Source organism: Vombatus ursinus, unplaced genomic scaffold (genome assembly GCF_900497805.2).
Source record: "Vombatus ursinus unplaced genomic scaffold, bare-nosed wombat genome assembly UNPS02000580.1, whole genome shotgun sequence".
NCBI lineage: Eukaryota > Metazoa > Chordata > Mammalia > Diprotodontia > Vombatidae > Vombatus > Vombatus ursinus.
Genome location: NW_020940358.1, coordinates 29,289,624 through 29,310,719, shown reverse-complemented (window position 1 = coordinate 29,310,719; position 21,096 = coordinate 29,289,624).

The following is a 21,096-nucleotide window of genomic DNA, read 5'->3' as shown; positions in this document are numbered from 1 at the left end:
AGGTGCTATGTAAAGATGAGCATTAGTATTTGTTATTATTATTATTATTATTATTATCATCATCATCATCATCATTATTAAACTTCATGAAGCTAAGGACTATGCCCTATTAGTCTGAGTATTCCTTTATGCATAGTAGACACTCAATAGATATTCGTTGAATGGATGGATGGATGGACGGATGGATGGATCCTGGGTCATCATGTACTAGCAGGGAGGAATAATCTGTTCCTTGTTCCTGCATCTCTTACTTTGCTTCAGAGGGCTAAGGCTGAACTTGTGGCCCTCCTTTCCCTGATCTTATGTGGAGACCTATGCTAAGATTACTTACCGATGAGCCTGATTATGTGAGACCTCCTTCTCCAAGGACCACTGGGGGAGACTCCTGGGATTCACCCAGATTGAGGACTGCATGGTACAGGCATAGTTGTCCAAGGAGAGGTGTTCAAGGGCAACAAAGTGATTCTCCCCTCCCCCCCCCGGAAGGAAGGAAGGAATGCCCTGGCCAGGGAGCCACAGTCAGAAATAGCTTTCACAGCAGGAGCAGCCTCACTGACAGTGACTTCACCCAACAGCTGAGCTGGGGGCAGGGTTATGGGGGTGGGCTGCTGGATAGGCAGGGCATAGGGTGGCGAGGTAGGGGTGGGGGTGGGTGGATACTGGTATGGGGGTGAATGTGGAATGGTAAAGCAGGGAGGAGCTGCAGCTGAGGGGAAAGGAAAGCTGGTAGGAGGGAGATAGGAACCAGTCATCCATCCCCTAGGAAGTATGCTGGTTTCTGGGGTGGATGATCTCCACTAATTAGTCTTCCCCTTACCAGTGAGCAGGATGGGGGCTGTAGGGGCTTTCAAATTTTTTTATTTATTTCATTAAATATTTCCCAATTACATGTAAAAAAATTTAATAATTATTTAAAAAATTTAAATTTTCTCCCTACCTTCTCTCCCTTTCCCCTCCTTAAGAAGGCAAGCACTTCAGTTTCTGTTGTATATGTGAGATTATGCCAAACATATTTCCATGTTGCAAAAGAAAACACAAGCAAACTAAAACAATAAAAATTAAAAAGTTTAAAAAAGTATGCTTCAATCTGCATTCAGAGTTCATCAGTTCTCTCTCTCGAGGTGGATGGCATTTTTCATCATGAGTCCTATGGAATTGTTTTTTTCACAGTAGCTAAGTATCATCCTTAGAATATTGCTGTTATTGTGTATAATATTCTCCTAGTTCTACTCACTTCACTTTGCATGAGTTCATGTAGATCTTGCCAGGTTTCTCTGAAACTGTCCTGTTTGTCATTTCTTATAGCACAATAGTGTTTCATCATAATCATATACCACAACTTCTTTAGCTATTCCCCAATTGATGGGCATCCCCTCAATTTCCAATTCTTTGCCACCACAAAAAGAGCTGCTATAAATAATTTTGTACAAAAAGGTCCTTTTCTCTTTTCTTTGATTTCATTGGGATACAGACATAGTAGTGGTATTACTGGGTCAAAGGTATGCCCTTTATATAGCCCTTCAGGCATTGTTCTAAATTGTTCTCCAGAATGGTTGGACAAATTCACAACTCTACCAAAAGTGCATTAGTGTTCCTATTTTTCCACACTCCCTCCAACATTCATCCCTTTTATGTCATGTTAGCCAATAGGGATGAAGTGGTAGCTTAGGGTTGTTTTAATGTGCATTTCTCTAATTGGTGGTGATTTAGAACATTTTTTCATGTGACTATTGATAGCTTTGATTTCTTCTTCTGAAAACTGCCTGTTCATATCTTTTGACCATTTATCAACTGGGGAATGTCTTTTATAAATTTGGCTCAGTTCCCTATGCATTCAAGAAATGAGGCCTTTATCAGAGAAGCTTGCTGTAAATTTTTCCCCCAGATTCCTGTTTTCCTGCCAATTTTGGCTGCATTAGTGTGTGTGTGTGTGTGTGTTCAAAACCTTTTAAATTTCACGTAATCAAAATTACCTAATTTACTTCCCACAATCTCCTCCTTGTCTTGTTTGGTCATAAACTTTTCTCTTATTCATAGATTGAACAGGTACATTTTTCCATGCTCCCCTAGTTTACTTAGGCTCACCCTTTATATCTAAATCATTTATCCATTTTGACCTTATCTTAGTATACAGTGTGAGATGTTGGTCTGTGCCTAGTTTCTGCCGAACTGCTTTCCAGTTTTCCCAGTAATTTTTATCAAATGTTGAGTTCTTACTCCAAAGGCTTAGATCTTTGGGTTTATCAAATACTAGATTACTATAGTCATTTGATGCTGTGTATTGTGTACCTAATCTATTCCGCTGATCCACCAGTCTATTTCTTAGCCAGTACAAAATTATTTTGATAATTACTGCTTTGTAATATAATTTGAAATCTAGAACTGCTAGGCCATCTCCCTTTACCTTTTCTCCCCTCATTGATTCTCTTGATATTTTTGGTCTTTTGTTCTAACAGAAAAATTTTGTTACTATTTTTTCAGCTGTATAAAATAATTATTTGTTGTTTGATTGGTATGGCACTGAATAACTAAATTGATTTAGGATTATTCTTTATATTATATTGGCTCAGCCTACCCATGAGCAATTAATATTTCTCTGTTGTTTAGATCTGTCTTTATTTATGTGAAGTGTTTTATAATTATGTTAATATAATCCCTGTGTTTGTCTTGGCGGGTAGACTCTCAAGTATTTTATATTTCTGCAGTTGTTTTAAATGGAACTTCTCTTTCTATCTCTTGTTAATTGGGTTTTGTTGGTAGTATATAGAAATGCTGACGATTTAAGTAGCACAGTGAATAGAGTGCCAGACCTGGAGTCTGGAAGACTCATCTTCCTGAGTTCAAATCCATCCCCAGATACTTCCTAGCTGTGTGACCCTGGGCATGTCACTTCACCCTGTTTGCCTCAGTTTTCTCATCTGTAAAATGAGCTGGAGAAGAAAATGGTAAACCACTGGTCTTTTCATCAGCAATGTTTGAAAGTTTTCTATTTAATTAAATATTCATTTTTCCCTTGAAGGATTATACTCAGTTTTGTTGGGTAGGTTATTTTTGGTTGTAATCCTAGTTCTTTTGCCTTCTGGAATATCATATTCTAGAATGTCATATTTCAAAGCCTCCACTCTTTTGTGATCTTGTGTGATCCTGACTGTGGCTCCATAGTATTTGAATGGTTTCTTTCTGGCTCCTTGAACTATTTTCTCTTTGACCTGGGACCTCTGGAATTTGGCTATAACATTCTTGGAAATTTTCATGTTGCAGTCTCCTTCAGGTGGTGATCAGTGGATTCTTTCAATTTCTATTTATCCTCTGTTTTGAGGATATAAGGGCAATTTTTCTTGATAATTTCTTGAAATATGATATCTAGGCTCTTTTTTGATCATGGCTTTCAGGTAATCCAATAATTCTTTTTTGTTGTTGTTGTTAATAAATTTGCTTATTTTAGTTTTCAACATTTACTTCCACAAGATTTTAAGTTCCAAATTTTTACCCCTTCTCGCCCCTCCCCCATCCCAAGATGGCATGCATTCTGAATACCCCTTCCCCTAGTCTGTCTTCCCTTCTATCTCTCCCCCCTTCTCTTAACCCCTTCCCCTTCTATTTTCCTGTAGGGCAGGATAGATTTTTGTACCTCATTTCCTGTATTTCTTATTTCCCAGTTGCATGTGAAAACATTTTTTTAAAACATGTGTTTTTAAAACTTTGGGTTCCAAATTTTCTCCCTTCCTCCCTTCTCACCCACCCTCATTGAAAAGGCAAGCAATTCAATATAGGTTATACATGTGCAGTTATGCAAAACACTTCCATAGTAGACATGCTGTGAAAAACTAACTCTATCTCCCTTAATCCTATCCTGCCCCCCATTTATTCTATTCTTTCTTTTGACCCTATTCCTCCTCAGAAGTATTTGCTTCTGATCACCCCCTTTCCCAATCTACCCTCCTCTCTATCATCCCCCTACTCTCTTGTCCCCGACCCCCATTTTCCTGTAGGGTAAGACAGATTTCCATTCCCAATTGAATGTGTATGTTATTCCCTCCTTAAGTCAAATCCTATGAGAATAAGATTCGCTCATTCCCTCTCACCTTCCCCATTTCCCTTCCACTGTAAGAGCCTTTTCTTTTCTGTTTTTTTTTTCTGAGATGGTTTACCCCATTCTACCTCTCCCTTTCTCCTTCTCCTAGTATAATCCTCTCTCACCACTTAATTTTATTCTCTGGATATGACCCCTTCATCTTCAACTCACCCTGTGCCCTCTGTCTATCTATCTATCTATCTATCTATCTATCTATCTATCTATCTATCTATCTATCTATCTATCTATCTATCTATCTATCTATCTCTGTGCGTGTGTGTGTGTGTGTGTGTGTGTGTGTGTGTGTGTGTATACATACACATACATAAAATTTTTTCCCTCCAACTACCCTAATACTGACAAAGGTCTCATGAATTACAAATATCATCTTTCCATGTAGGAATGTAAACAGTTCAACCTTAATAAGTCTCTTCTGATTCCTCTTTCCTGTTTACCTTTTCATGTTCCACTTGAGTCTTGTATTTGAAAGTCAAATTTTCTATTCAGCTCTGGTCTTTTCATCAAGAATGCTTTAAAGTCCTCTATTTCACTGAATGACCATTTTTTCCCCTGAAGGATTATACTGTTTTGCTGGGTAGGTGATTCTTGGTTGTAATCCTATCTCCTTTGCTCTCTGGAATATTATATTCCATGCCCTGCGGTCCCTTAATGTAGAAGCTGCTAAATCTTGTGTTATCCTGATTGTGTTTGCACAATACTTGAATTGTTTCTTTCTGGCTGCTTGTAATATTTTCTCCTTGACCTGGGAACTCTGGAATTTGGCTACAATATTCCTAGGAGTTTTCCTTTGGGGATCTGTTTCAGGAGGATATCTGTGGATTCTTTCAATTTCTATTTTGCCCTCTGGTTCTAAAATATCAGGGCAGTTCTCCTTGATCATTTCTTGAAAGATGATGTCTAGGCTCTTTTTTTGATCATGGCTTTCAGATAGTCCAATAATTTTAAAATTGTCTCTCCTGGATCTATTTTCCAGGTCAGTAGTTTTTCCAATGAGATATTTCACATTGTTTTCTAATTTTTCATTCTTTTGGATTTGTTTTACAGTGTTTTGATTTCTCATAAAGTCACTAGCTTCCAATTGCTCTATTCTAATTTTTAAGGAAGTATTTTCTTCAGTAATCTTTTGGACTTTCTTTTCCATTTGCTTTTTAGGGCACTCTTCTCCTCATTGGCTTTTTGGACCTCTTTTTCCATTTGGGTTAGGCTATTTTTTAAGGTGTTTATTTTCTTCAGGAATTTTTGGATCTCCTTTAGCAAGCTGTTGACTTGTTTTTCATGATTTTCTTGCATCACTCTCATTTCTCTTCCCAGTTTTTCCTCTACTTCTCTTACTTGCTTCTCAAAATCCCTTTTGAGCTCTTCCAAGGCCTGGGACTGACTCATATTTTTCTTAGAGGCTTTGGATGTAGGAGCTTTGACTTTGTTGTCTTCTTCTGGTTGTATGTTTTGATCTTCTTTGTCACCAAAGTAAGATAATATAGTCTGACTCTTTTTGTGCTGCTTACTCATGATCCTGGCCAATTACTTGAGTGTTAAACTCTTTATTAAGGTACGAGTCTGCTTCCAAGGTGAAGAATGTACTGTCCCAAGCTTTGGGGGTTTGTACAGCTGTTTTCAGAGCTACTTCTAGGGACCTGTAAGTTTTCAGTTCTTCCAAGGTGGTATGATAAGGGGCGAGGTGTTTTCTGTCCACCGCCACAACAAGCTCCACCACACCAGCGCTTCTCCTTGCCCCAGGACCGCCCCTCAGAATTGTGACCCAGATCCAAGCACCGGCAAAGCAAGAAATTCCTGCCTTAGCACTAGCAAAGAGATCCCTGCAATCCCCCTCTGATCAGCCACTCAATTCCCCCTCAGTCTGTGGGCCGGAAGCTCAGGAGGCAGTCACTGCTCTGGGGGCGACTAAGACCTATCTTCTCTCTCTCACCGCAGTCACAGACTTTTCCCACTGACCTTCTAAGTTGTCTTTGGCATTCGTTGGTTAAGAAGTCTGGAAACTACCACAGCTGCCTGAGGTTCAGTCCTCTGAGGCCTGCTCCAGGTTCGCTGAGGCCTCTGTGCCCACACCAAACTGTGCTCCTCTCCCCGCCCACTGCGATATACCTTTCCAATCAGCCATCCAGGTTGTATTGGGTTGGAAATTTGTTTCACTCTGTCTTTTTGTGGGTTCTGCTGCTTTAGAATTTGTTTAGAGCCATTTTTTAACAGGTATTTGGAGGGGTTTGGGGAGAGCTCAAGCAAGTTACTGTTTTCACTCTGCCATCTTGGCTCCACCCCTCTCAATAATTCTTAAATTATCTCTCCTTAATCTATTTACCAGGTCAATTGTTTTTCCAATGAGATATTTCACATTATCTCCTATTTTTTCATTCTTTTGACTTTGTTTTATTGTTTCTTCATGTCTCATGGAGTCATTAGCTTCCACTTGCCCAATTATAATTTTTAAGTAATTATTTTCTTCAGTGAGCTTTTGCACTTCCTTTCCCAAAAAGCAATTCTGTTTTTTAAGGTGTTATTTTCTTCAATATTTCTGTGCCTTTTTTACCAAGCTGTTGTCTTTTTGTAATTTTCTTCTTTTGCTTTAATTTCTTTACCTAATTTTTCATCTACCACTCTTATTTGATTTTGAAAAATTCTTACTGGGTTTGTGTCCAATTCACATTTTTTCTTCAAGGCTTTGCTTGTAGTTGTTTTGACATCATTGTCTTCTTCTGAGTTTGTGTCTTGATCTTCCCTGTCACCATAGTACATTGTTATGGACAGGTTGTTTTTTTTGTTGTTGTTTACTCATTTTTCCACCCTATTTCTTGATTTGGAACTTTATGTCAATGTTGGGCTCTGTTCCTGGCTTGGATGGGGGAGGGGGTCCATATCGAGCTTCAGACTTTTTCACACTGCTGTTTTCAGAGCTAGTTCTGGGGTTTTAGATATTTTCAGTGTTTACAAGGTGGTGTGATATAGGGAGAGATGTGGTCACTGCTCTCTTGGTCTGCACTTTGGTTCTTACCCAGGAGGGGCCCCCGATCACTTGGGATTGAAATCTATATTACCCTTCAGGACCCCTCCTCCTTTAGGATCAGAAATGATACTGCTCCTCAGAGCCTCTCTGATCACTTGAGGTAGGAAGTGATACTGATCCTCAGAGGTTCTACTCCCTCTTGACCTAAAGTGCTTCTTTCTGCCCTTAATTATGACCCAAAAGTGGCTATAGGCAATGGAGTTGCCAAACAGTGTCTGGTCCTGCATTCAATATTAGCACAGGAGTACCCTCATCATTTCTTTCTGACAAGTTGCCAGGTCTCCTTACTCCCTCTGGTTTGAGAACTCCCAAACCTGCTTCTGCTTCTCTCACCACCATCTAGTCCCATCACTGGTACTTCACCCATGTGGGCTCCCAGCTAGCCTCCTCTCCATGTCACAAATCTCTTTTTCTGACCTCCTATGTTGTTTTGGGCTAGAAAAATGCCTCACTCTGACCTTTTACTGGTTCTGTCAGTCCAGAAGTCAATCTGAGGCATTATTTTAAAGTTGTTTGTGGTGGAATGTTGAAAGAGCTAGGCTGAGTGCTTCTCTGCTCCAATTTCTTGGCTCTGCCCCCAGAAGTCCACTTTAGGGACTTTAAAGAGAAGGAGCTGAGCCTAATTTAAGGCCTAGAGGTAGATGCAGGTTACAGCTTCTGTTGGTGCTAAGTTTAGCTGGTCCAGGGTGTTTGTGACTCTGTTGTTGGAAGAGATAGACAGATGACAGAAATATATTATCTTATTTGGCCTTTACAGTGACCCTGTAAGGGATACCCTATGACACCCTTCCTTCTCCCAATTTAGAGATGAGAAAATGGAGGCTCAGAGAGATTAATTGACCAACCTAAGGTCACACAATGGTCCAATGGAAAGAACACTGAATTTGCAGTCCTAAGATTGGGGCTTGAATTTTATCACTTTCTAAGTGGGTGTGACCCTGGGTCCTCAGCTGCCCTATCTGTCAAATGAGGATGGTAGACTAGATGACCTCTAAAGATCATTCTAGCTCTAAATCTATGCTCCGAAGACAGCATCAGGGGGGAGATCTGAAACTGGCTTTCTCCTGGCTTTAACTAGGTTCAATACTCAATCCATCATGCCATAGCTGCCTTTCTCTCAGAGCTTTCTAATTCTGGGGCATATTTGGAGCAAGAGATAGTAGTGTGAGTGGCTCTTCCTCCAGAGTGAAGTGGGCAAAGGATCCTTTTCCAGGTATTTCAGCCTGGAACTTTCCTTGCTTGGTCCAAAATGTTTACTGTCTTAGAGAAGCAATTTCCTACTCTCAGAAAGTGATTGGAAGAGATTCTAAGGGCTCTTTTAAAAATGTATTTCACCACAATTTAAAAAAAATTTAACAGTTTTTATGCTCAAGGGGCTATAAAACCATATATACCCTTTGGCCAAGCAATACCACTACTAGGTCTGTATCCTGATAAGATGAAAAACAAAAAAGGAAAAGGATGTATTTGTACAAAAATATTTATAGCAGCTCTTTTAGTGGTGTCAAAGAATTGGAAATTGAGGAGATGTCAATCAATTGTGGAATGACTGAACAAGTTGTGGTAGATAATTGTGATGGAGTACTATTATGCTATAAGAAATGACAAACAGGATGCTCTCAGAAAAATCTGGAAAGACTTACATGAACTGATGCAAAGTGAAATGAGCAGAACCAGGAGAACATTGTATATAGTAACAGCAATATTGATGATCACCTGTGAATGACTTGGCTGTTTCTTAGCAATACAATGATCCAAGACAATTCTGAAGGACTTTTATGATGAAAAATGTTTTCTGTCTTCAGAGAAAGAACTGATGGAGTCTGAATGCATATCAAAGCATACTTTTCCTTTACTTTTTTATTTTTCTTGGATTGGTTTTTTTTTTTTGGTCTGTGTCTTATTTCACAACATAACTAACTTGGAAATATGTTTTGTATGACTGCCTTGTATAACCTATATCAAATTGCTTGCCTTTTCAGTGAGGGGGGTAGGGGGAAGAAGGAGGGAGAAAGGAATTTGGAACTCAAAATTTAAAAAAAGAATGTTAAAAATTGTTTTACATGTATTTGGGGAAAATAAAATGTTAAATTTAAAAATATTTAACAATTTTATAGTTGTCTTTGATTTTGATACCACCATTTCCAAATCCCTTCTTGTAAGAAGGAAAAATATTTAAATGAAGTCAACTGACCTAGCAACCCCATGTAACACTTGTGGAAGATAGGCATTAAAACATTCAGAGTCCTTACTGAGGACACTGAGAGGAGGAAAATGTATTTCCTTATCATTCTTCAAGGACCAAGATCATTCATTCATAAAGTCCTCAAAGTTTGTTTTTTAGTGCTTTTAAAAGCATTATTATAGTCATTGTATATATTGTTCTCTTGGTTCTCCTTTGCTTCCTCTACATAAGTTCAAAGTCTTCCCATATATGAATACAGGCTTGGCATCATAATACCACATAAGATCTGTGTGACCTCAGGCAAATACTCTACCTCTCTGGGCCTCAGTTTTCTCACCTGTAAAATAAAGGAACTGGACAAGGTAACCTCTGAGGTCCCTTCCAGCTCTAAATCTATAAAACTAAAATTATCTAAATTCCTCCTATTTGTAATTTTATTGTGGTACAATAGCATGCTATTACATGTATATACTACCACTTGTTCAGCCATTTTCCAATTGTTGGGCATCAATTTCATTGATAGTGATGAATCACTTGGTAAGTTCAAGGCATTCACAGTCTTAGATGAGCATATCAGCTCATCACTGTATGGTTGCTAAGCAACTGTGAAGGAGACCAAAGGCTCAAAGGCCCTGTAATAGTCTCTGCCAATAACAGGGTATATGACTTCTCTGAGTCTTAGCATCCTCACCTATAAAAGACGGGATTGGATGGATGAGGTGGTATCTCAAGCCTCTTCCAGATTTAATATTTATAGTGCCAAAAATTGTTATTAGCAATAATAATAGTTAGCATTTATATTTTGTATACAATGTACTAGGCACTTATCTCATTTGATCCTCACAATAAGCCTGAGAGGTTGTTATTAATATCCCCATTTTGCAGATAAGGAAACTGAGATAAACAGAGGTTAAGTGACTTGCCCAGGGTCACACAGCTAGTAGTTGTCTGAGGTTATATTGGAATTCAGATTTTCTTGACTCCAAGTCTAGAACTCTATCCACTGAACTGATGAGCTGCTGCTAGCAATGTCACATTGGTCAATTTCAATAACTTACCTGAAAACAAATGAAAAATAAATGCATTCTGTGCAGTCATGGGAACTATAAATATTAATTTATTGGTTGACTAATTTCAGTCTTGCTAGGTTCCATGAAAATTCATGTGATAATGCTTTGCTACCTCAGACATAGGTAGCGGTAGTTATATAAAAGTTTAAAAATAGTGATTGTATATTTAATGGGAAAAAAAGGAAATGGAAGAGACATAAAGGAGGATATAAAGAATGTGGAAGGAATAAACAAGGGGAGTGGGATGAAAGAAGAAAAGAAGGGAAAAAGGAAAGAAGGAAATGAAGATGGGAAGGAGGAAGCATAGAAGAAAGAAGGAAACAAAAGAGAATAGAAACATAAGGGAAGAACTCATAATATTCTTCCAGTAAGGAAAAACCCCAAAGCCTTGTTATTAAAGTTATATCTGACTCTTTGTGACCCCATTTTGAGTTTTCTTGGCAAAGATACCGGAGTGGTTTGCCATTTCCTTGTCCAACTCATTTTACAGATGAGGAAACTGAGGCAAACAGGGTAAAGCAACTTGCCCAGGGGCACAGAGCTAGTAAGTGTCTGAGGCCAGATTTGAACTAAGGAAGATGAGCCTTCCTGACTCCAGGCCCAGCACTCTATCCCTCATGCCACCTACTTGCTCCATGCCTTCATGCACAACTTGCTACTGATAAGTCTGGTGGGAAAGTTGTTTGGTATAGAGAAGACACTTGTCCAGGAAGAGACCTGAGTTCTAGCATTTACCCTGCTCCTGGAGATAGCTAGGTGGCTCAGTGGATAGATTATTAGACTTGAAGTCAGGAAAACCTGAGTTCAGATCCAACCTCAGATACTTTTTTTTAATTTTTAGGCAATTGGGGTTAAGTGACTTGCCCAGGGTCACACAGCTAGTAAGTGTCAACTGTTTGGTTCGAGGCCGAATTTGAACTCAGGTCCTCCTGACTTCAGGGCTGGTGGTCTATCCACTGTGCCACCTAGCTACCCCAACCTCAGATACTTAATGGCTCTGTGACCAGTGGCAAGTCACTTAATTTTTATCTGCCTCAATTTCCTCATCCATAAAATGAGAATAATAATAATAATAATAATAATAATAATACAACTCCTAGGCTTCTTGTGATGACATATGAGATAATGTGTTATACACATCTTAAAGCACTACATAAATGCTACCTGTTATTCATTATTACCGTTACAGTACTTAAGAGTCAGGAAGACGTGTGTTCAGATCCCACTTGGGAGGTAATTGTGTAATTCTGGACAAGTCACTTATATTTCTGAGATTCCAGAAGTCACTTAAAAAATGAGGGGGTGGATTAAGCATCCCTTCTAGTAGCATCCTGGGAGATTCTGAGGACACAAAAATGGTGGTTTGCTAATGAGATGGGCAGACACCTGGGAAACCAAAGGCCAGGAGCTTGCTGATGATGGAGAGAGGAGGTCAAGGGAAGGTCAGAGGTTTGGTGTGGATACCCTGCCACAGTGGCAGGTGGAGTAGGGAGCAGAGAAGAGGGAGGGAAGGTGCTTGCTAGTGTGAGAAGGCCTCCACAGTTCTCACCAGCTCCCGGCCTGGGGATAAAAATAGCAGATTGCAAAATCAGCTGTTAATCTTGTTGCTAGGTAGAGTTCAGATCCTGAATTGTGATTTTGTTCTAAGTTTGGCTGAAAAGCCCTTTTCTGGGACTGAAACAATCACCCACATTCAGGCTCCTGAGATCTCAGAACAAGGGACAGGGAGAAAAGGGGGCACTTGGATGATTATTTCAGCAAGAAAAAGTCACTGATTTTTTCTTTCTTAAATGCCAGGCACACACATAAACTCACATGTAAACACACACACACACACACACACACACACACACACACACACACACACCCCCACCAATCTAATGAGGGAGACAATATGCAAACAAAGGCTTTAAGATAGGCAGCCCAGAGAGAGAGATGTTGCCATCACCTGCCATTTTACGGAAGAGAAAATGGAGACACAGAAAAGTTACAGCCTGGTGACCTGCCTGGTCTTAATCTGGAAGTTGATGAGAAGTTTGGATTTGCAGTTAGGTCATTGGTGACCATCTAGAAAACAATTTCAATTGAAGTAGTCATTTTGATAGGTCTGTCCTTGCCTTTGGGCAAACAGTAGATTGGGCAATGAGACTTTTGGGTCATAGGCACTTTGAGCTCCCATTTCTGGACATTTGCTGTGGGTACAATACAACACATGGTACTGTCCACTCTATTTAATGGCCAGCCCCTACCCAAGACCGTAAGACTTTCAACAGTCAACTCTTTATGATGACCATTCCTGGAGGCTTAAAACTGTGGCCAATGGCAGACACCCACCTTTCCCTTTATTTCCCTTTGTTTATAGTGATGACCTTTAATCTTATGATACATTCTGTCATACAGAGACCACACCTGAAAAGAAGTTGTTTCCTAAAAGCTGTTGCATTCAGAAGTTACCGCAGTCCAGGAGAAAGAAGGTTGAATTCTGTTAGTGGCGGCAAAGAACTGGAAATTAAGAGGATGTCCATCAATTGGAGAATGACTAAACAAATTATATTGTATATGAATGTAATGAAATACTACTACGCTGTAAAAAATGATGAAGGGAATAATTTCAGGGAAATCTGGGAAGACCTATATGAACTGATGCAGAGTGAAGTGAGCAGAACCAGGAGAATAATTTCTGCAATAACAACTTTCTAAAGATAAACAGCTTTGAAAGACTTGAGAGCTCTGATCAAAATGAAGACCAACCACAAATCCAGAGGACTCACAATAAAACATGCTAATACCTCCCCGCCTCCCCTTCCCCCCACTCAATTCCTGACTGAGAGGTGATGGACTCAGGGTGCAGACTGGAACATATATGTTTTTTGGATGTGGCCAATGCAGGAATTTGTTTTGCTTGACCATGCATATCTGTTATGAGAGTTTTGTTTTTCTTTATTTTTCAGTTATGGAGAGGGATACAGGAGGGAGAGGAAATAGGTTTTTTCATTGAAAAAAATAAAGTTGAGTTTTAAAAAAAAGAGTACTGAATCTGGAGTCACTGAACCTGAGCTGAAATCCTACCAGAAAGCATAATGCAGTGGAGGGAGTATTGGGTTTGGAGGCAGAAAAATCTGGGTTTGAATCCCCTGTTTGCTACTTACAAGCTGTGTGACCTTGGGTAACCTCTCTGGGCCTTAGTTTCCTCATTTATAAAATGAGGATTTGGACTGGATAATCTCTAAATACCCTTTTAGTTATAGATTTTTCTATGATCCTATAAATCTCTGATTCTACTACCATAGAGATGTGAAAAAGTCTTTGTTCACTTTCAGAGCACTATGCCAAGTTTCTTTTCATTGACCCCATGGGGAAAAATTTGGTGTGACTGGTAACCCAGGTTCCCTCCATCCCTCACTTCTGTTGTTTAGCCCTATCATTTCCTCCTCCTCCTCCTCCTCCTCTTACTCCTTCGATTTGAAGGTTCCTGGTACAATAGATATGTGATAAATGATCCTTTTAATTTCTCTCAGAGTGAAGGTTGCTTCTCAGCTACATAAAGTAGCCCATGCTCTGCCTGTAGGCCATTGGAGGCCTTAGATTCTCTTCTTACCTCCCGCTGACACCAACTCTATTGGCCTTTTTAAAATTCACTAGATTTGCTCCTTCCTAAGCACATTTCTTTGGCTTCAGGGGGCTTTCTCCTCCAGTTAATTTCTATTATTCATAGAGGCAGCTCTGAGGGTATAGAGGGGGTAGTCATTAGACTCTAGTGACAAATTCCCTTAATAAAAGGATTTGTTGGGGACTTCTGGGAGTCAAGATGGTGGAGTAAGAAGTAAGTCACTCTCACCCTCCCTTATTGACCTCTGAAAGTCCAGAAAATATCACCAAGGAAAAACTCTGGAACAGCTGAGCCAGCAGAAAGACAGAGTGCAGCAGTCTTATAGGCCAGGAAGCTTGGGGGATTAATGGGAAAGGCCCCTCTTGTTCTAGGGAAGGGGGAGCAGTACAGGGTGGAAAGTATCCCAGTAAGCCAGCAGCCTCAGCAAACCAGGGGAAGATCCTGAATCGCAGGGTGGTGGAGCAAGCAAGCACCAATACTAGGACCCTACGCCCAAGTCTCTCAGCACAGGCCAGGGAACTGGTGAACACCAGGTCAGAAAACCACCATGTGCACCAAGGTTCTCCAGCAGTCAAATCTTCCAGTGCTTCAGCACAACTCCAGACTGGCAGACATCCTCCAGCAACCAAACATTGGAGTGCTTTAAAGAAGCCTGGGCAAGTAGGCATCTTCCAGGGGCCAGATTCCCCACTCCCACCCCAAGAACTCCAGTGCTACTGACTCCAGCTCAGCACCAGGTAAGCTGCCAGACCCCTACAGCCTCTAGCTGCCAGCACTTAAGGCCCCAACACACAAAGCTAGTGCCAGGTCCCAGGCTCCCAGCACAAGAAGCTTGGGTCAGTGCCCCCTGTGCTCCAGTAGGAGAGCTTAACTTTAAAAGCCAGGAAATAGGCAAATGCCATGAGCAGAAAGCAGAAACAGATAATGACCATAGATTCTTATTATGGGAACAGGGAAGATCAAGGCACAAATTCAAAAGAGGATAACACTGCCAATATATCTATATCTGAAACTTCAAAGGGGAATATGAACTGGTCTCAAGCTCAAAAAGCCTTCTTGGAAGAGCTCAAGAAGGAATTTTAAAGTCAAATAAGAGAGGCAGAAGAAAAATTGGGAAAGGAAATGAGAAGTATGCAAGAGAGAGTCAGTAGATTAGAAAAGGAACATTAAAAATTGACTGTAGAAAGTAAGTCCTTAAAAAATATGATTGGCCAAATGGTAAAATAAAAAAAAGGTATACTGAAGAAATCAACTCCTTAAAAAGTAGAATTGACCAAATGTAAAGGGAGGCACAAAAACTTACTGAAGAGAACTCCTTAAAAAATAAAATGGGCCAAATGGAAAAGGAGGTACAAAATCTAATAGAAGGAAATAATTCATTAAAAATTAGGGCAAGTGGAAACTAATGACTCTATGAGATATCAACAATCAATCAAACAGAATCAAAACAATGAAAAAATAGAAGAAAACATAAAATACCTCATTGGTAAAACAACTGACCTGGAACATAGATCCAGGAGAGACAATTTTAAAATTATTGGTCTACCTGAAATTCATGATGAAAAAAAGAGCCTGGACATCTTTCAGGAAGTCATCAAGGAAAACTGCCCTGAGGTCTTAGAACCAAAGGTAAAATAGTCATTGAAAGAATCCACTGATCAACTCCTGAAAGAGATCCCAAATTGAAAATGCCAAGAAAGATCATAGCCAAATTCCAAAATTACCAGGTCAAAGAGAAAATATTGCAAGCAGACAGAAAGAAACAATTTAAATATCATGGAACCACAGTCAGGATTATGCAGGACCTTGCAGCTTTTCCATTAGAAGACTGTAGGGCGTGGAATATGATATTCCATAAGACAAAGGAGCTTGGATTACAACCAAGGATCAACTACCCAGCGAAAATGAGCATGGTCTTTCGGGGGAGGAGATGGACATTCAATGAAATAAGGGACTTCCAAACCTTCCTGATGAAAAGACCAGAACTCAACAGAAAATTTGATCTTCAAATACAAGACTCAAGAGAGGCATAAAAAGGTAAACCTATCCAGCCACTGCTTCTGAGTCTCCTTTGCTAGACCCTCCTCCCACAGCATGAAGGTGTCCTTCATGGTTCTGTCCTAGGACCTCTCCTCTTCTTTCTCTAGACTGCTGTACTTGGGATCATATCAGCTCCCATGGATTTAATTACCATCTCTATGCTGATGATTCTCAAATCTAGCAATCCAGCCCAGACCTCTCTGCAGAACTCTAATCTTATATCTCCAATTGCCTTTCAAACACCTTGAATAGTATAACAACATGTTATTAATAAGGGCAAATTGTTTACATCCCTACAAGGGAAGATGACACTTGTAACTCCTGAGAACTGCGTTGTTATTATGACATTTAAAAGGGGTATACGTAGACAGAGGCCATGGGTATAAGTTGACTTTGATGTGATGATAAAAAAATCTAATTAAGCAGTGAAAAGGGATTGTACTGGGAGAAGAGGAAAGGAGGAAGCAGACAAGGGTAAATTACATCACCTGAAAAGGCACAAAAACCTATTACAGTAGAGGGAAAGAAGGGAGGGAGATGAGTGTTGTTTGAACCTTACTCTCATCAGATTTGGCTCAAAGAGGGAATAACATAATCAGTTAGGTATAGAAATTTAACTTACCCTATAGGAAGTAAAAGGGGAAAGGGGAAAGAAAAGGGAGGGGACTGATAGAAGAGAGGGCAGATTTAGGGAGGCAGTAGTCAAAAGCAAAACTCTAGTGAGAAGGGAAAGAGAGAAAGGAGAGAGAGAAGCATAAATAAGAGGGAGATAGGATGAAGAGAAAGACACAGATAATAATCATAACTGTGAATATGAATGGGAAGAACTCTCATAAAACAGAAGTGGATTAAGAACCATAATCTTACAATGTGTTGTTTAAAAACCTGGAAAGACTTATATGAACTGATGCTGAGTGAAATGAGCAGAACCAGGAGAACACTGTACACAGTAACAGCCACATTGCATGATGACTGACTTTGACAGACTAAGCTCTTCTCAGCAATGCAAGGATCTTAGACGACTCCAAAAGACTCATAATGGAAAATGCTATCCATGTCCAGAGAAAGAACTTTGGAGCCTGAATGCAGTTGGAAGCATACTATGTGCTCTCCTTTTCTTTTCTTTTGTTGTTTTATTTTGTTTCTTCTTTCTTGTGGTTCCTCCCATTAGTTCAAATTGCTCTTCGTATCATATAAATGTATAAGTAGAACCTATACCAGATTGTATGCCATCTTGGGGAAGAGGGAGGAGAAGGAGGGAGAGAAAATTTAAAACTCAAAATCTTATGGAAGTGAATGTTGAAGACGGAAAATAAATAATTAAAAAATAAAAGGATTTGTTCTGTGAAGTTTGAATTCAGTCAAAGAGTTGCACTTGAGGACCTAGGGGGCCACACGTGACCTTGAGGCTGCAGGTTCCCCACCCCTGCATTAGAGAGCTGGTCTAGGAGTCTGTGAGAGCTCAAACTCAAACCTTGTCTGTGACACATGTACAAACTGAGTAACCCTGGACAAGTTACTTTAATGTTTTAGCACCCCAGGAAATGCTCTTATAATATAATTTGTAGAGCAGGTATAGATCTGCATTGGCAAAGTGAGTTTCCTCAACCAGGATTTCTTAAAGAAATCACAGGTCTGGTAATGCTGACCCTACTGGAAAAAAGGGATTTTAGAGTAGGGGGACCCTTTCAAAGTCACCTAATCCAGGGGCAGGGGACTTCCTCAAGTGCAACCCTTTAGGACCTAGAGGGCCACAAGGCTGCATGTTCCACACCCCTGAGTCCTAGTCTAACTTTGTACTTAATGTAGGAATGCCTCTTACTACCCTGGATGGATGACAGCTGGTTGTTCATTAATGACTTGGACATTTTCAATGAGGAAACTCATTACTTCATAAGTTGAGATACTCCATCTCCTCACTCTAAGCATTCTCATTGGCTGCCCTTCATGCCTGGAATACTTTTCCTCCTATTTCTGCCTTCTGGCTTCCTTCAAGTCCTAACATTCTCTCTTCTACAGGAAGCCTTTTCCAATCCCTCTTCATTCTAGTGTCTTCCCTCTGTTGGTTATTTCCAAAGTTATCATGTATATATCATAATTATTTGCATGTTGTCACTCCCATTAGATTGTGAGCTCCTCAAGAGCAGGGTCTGTTTTCTACCTCTCTTTGAATCCTTAACATTAGTGCTATGCTTGTTATATAAATGTTTACTGATTGACTGACTGACTGGCTTTCCATCATTGGTCCAGTGCTAAAGTAGACAGCCTGAAAACTGAAAAATAAAGATGACTCCAGAGAGACGAGAAGCTCTCAAACATAAAATTTTGATAATGCAGTGAATGATGGAAATGAAAGAAGAAAAGGAGAAAGCATATAACCAAATGTGGTTACATGGAAACTCTGATGATCTCAGATTTTAAAAGGACATGAAGGAAAGCTGTGAGGAGTCAGAACTATAAATAGTGCAGAGTAACTGGGGCTTTTGCCAAGGGTATTGACAAAATAGAGTTGGGGGTCTGCTACTTCCTCGTGGAGACCACTGTGCCTATGACTTATATTGTGATCTTCTGCTGGCCTTTGCCTCTCCTCTCCTCTCCTTTCTACCATTTTGGGACACTCACTATTATCTCCTGGTTCTCCCCCTACCTATCCGGTCATTCCTTCTGAGTCTCCTTTGCTAGAACCTCCTCCACAGCATGCATTGTAACTGTAGGTGTCCTTCATGGTTCTGTCCTGGGACCTCTCCTCTTCTTTCTCTAGACTGCTGCACTTGGGATCTTATCAACTCCCATGGACTTAATTACTGTCTCTATGCTGATGATTCTCAAATCTAGCAATCCAGTCCAGATCTCTCTTCAGAACTCTAATCTCATATCTCCAATTGCCTTTCAAACACCTTGAATAGGAGGTCCAGTAAACATCTTAAAATACACACTTTACAAATATTATCTCATCTGATCCTTACAACAACCCTGGGAGGTAGGTACTATTATTATCCCCATTTTACAGAGGAGAAAACTGAGGCAGATGGAGGTTAAGTGACTTGCTGAAGGTCACATAGCTAGTAAATGTCTGGTATAGAATTTGAATTCAGGTCTTCTTAACTCCAAGTCCAATGCTCTATCCATTTACCTCTTAACTGCCTCTTTCTCCCCCTAGGAGAAAATGGGAACAATAATAATGATGATGTTAGTGATTACCATTTGTATAATGCTTTAAGGTTCATAATAACCCTAGAAAGTAAGGGCTATTATTTTCCCCATTTTATAGATGAGAAAACTAATGATCAGAGAGGGTAAATGATTTGCCCGTGTTCACAGAGCTAATGAATCCCCTAAAGTGGGATTTGAACCCAGGTCTTCCTGATTCTAAGTCCCGAATTCTATCCACATCACCATCCTGTTGACACTGAGAATGCTGGATTGTAAATCTAAAGCTGGCAGGGACCTCAGAGGTCATCATGTTCAGCCCCCTCATTTTACAGAAGAGGAAACTTAGACTTACAGGAGAAAAATGACTTGCCTACTGAGTCAGGCCTCGAACCCAGCTCCTCAGTCCATAAACAGCAGTTTTGTCACAACACGGTGCCTCTCGGACAGCTAGTCGGGCCGTTGTCAGGAGTACCCCAATATGTCCCTACTGGGAGTCCTGTCAACAACCAGGAGTCTCAAGAGGTCAGAAATTTACCAATAAGAAAATCACCAATGAGAGTTTCTTTTGAAATTATGGCAGGGCCAGAGAGTCACAATTAAAGACCAGAAGAAATTTAAATAAAAACAATGCCCGAAGGAGGTGTGGGATGTCCGGAGGAGAGCTTCTGTAATCTGAAATGCAAACCAGCAGCCACAAAGGCCAGGGCTGCTATTTTGGGTAGTGTTTCCATGTCAGTGGATCATGTTACAGAACAGCTGGGAGGGAACAGTACTGTCCAACAAAATTAGGACCCCAATGAAAATACAGTCCTCAGCATGGGCATCCTGAGACTCGATCTAATCTGATCCGATCTGATCTGGTCCTGATCCAATCCAAACAAGTATTTATGAAGGATCCATGAGGTTCCAGGCACTGGGCTAAGCCTGGGCTCAGTACAGAGACAGAATGAAAAATAGTCCCTGCCCTCAAGCAGCTTACATTCTACCGGTGGGGGGAGGAAGGGGGAAAGGTACGACATGTAAACAGATAAATATATACATGATAATTTGAGAGCCCCTCAACTTTTGAAATCCGAGGCTTCATGTAGTAGGTGGTACTTGAGTTGAGCCTTGAAGGAGTCTAGGGATCCTAAGAAGTGGGGTTGAGGAGGGAGAACATTCCAGCAAAGGTATGTAAAGCACATTTTATTAAAGTCTTCACTCAGTGAATCTTTCTTTTAAGGGAAATATATGTTGAGTGAAAACTCAGTTATAAAGAATGTTATTTCTATTCATGAGAGAGACTAAAGGAACTAAAATAATTTTTAAAAAATAATGACAAAACTTTACTTTAAAAATTAAAACTTTGAAAAGGAGACACAAAATAATATTTTTGAGACATTAGGGTGAGCCCAGACATACCTGGCGTACCTCATGTGTCTCCTGTGATTCTAAGAATGAGGGACATTCTGTGCAAAAATATGGAGATGAGAGGTGCCTAGAGATTGGAGGCAATTCTGAGACAACTAACTAAATAAGGGACTCATGATTAAAAGCTAGTGCCACAAAGAAGGGAGTCACATCATCAAGTAACCCTCAAATTCATTCAGAGAAGTCAGTTCCTTGGCTAGGTGGTAGAGTGGAAAGAGTGTCTGATCTGGAGTCAGGAAGACTTGAGTTCAAATTCAGCCTCAGATACTTAGTAGCTGAGTGACCCTGGGCAAATCATGACTTCTATCTGCTTCAGTTTCCTCATCTAAAATGGGGATAAATAATAGTATCTAACTCCCAGGGCTGCTGTGAGGATCAAATGAAATATCATTTAATTAATGAGATAATGAGATAATGTTTGTAAAATGCTTAGCACAGTACCTGGCACATAGTAGGCTTTCCTTCTTATCACTTCTTCCTCTTCTGCCGACATCATTATCCGTAAAGAATCAC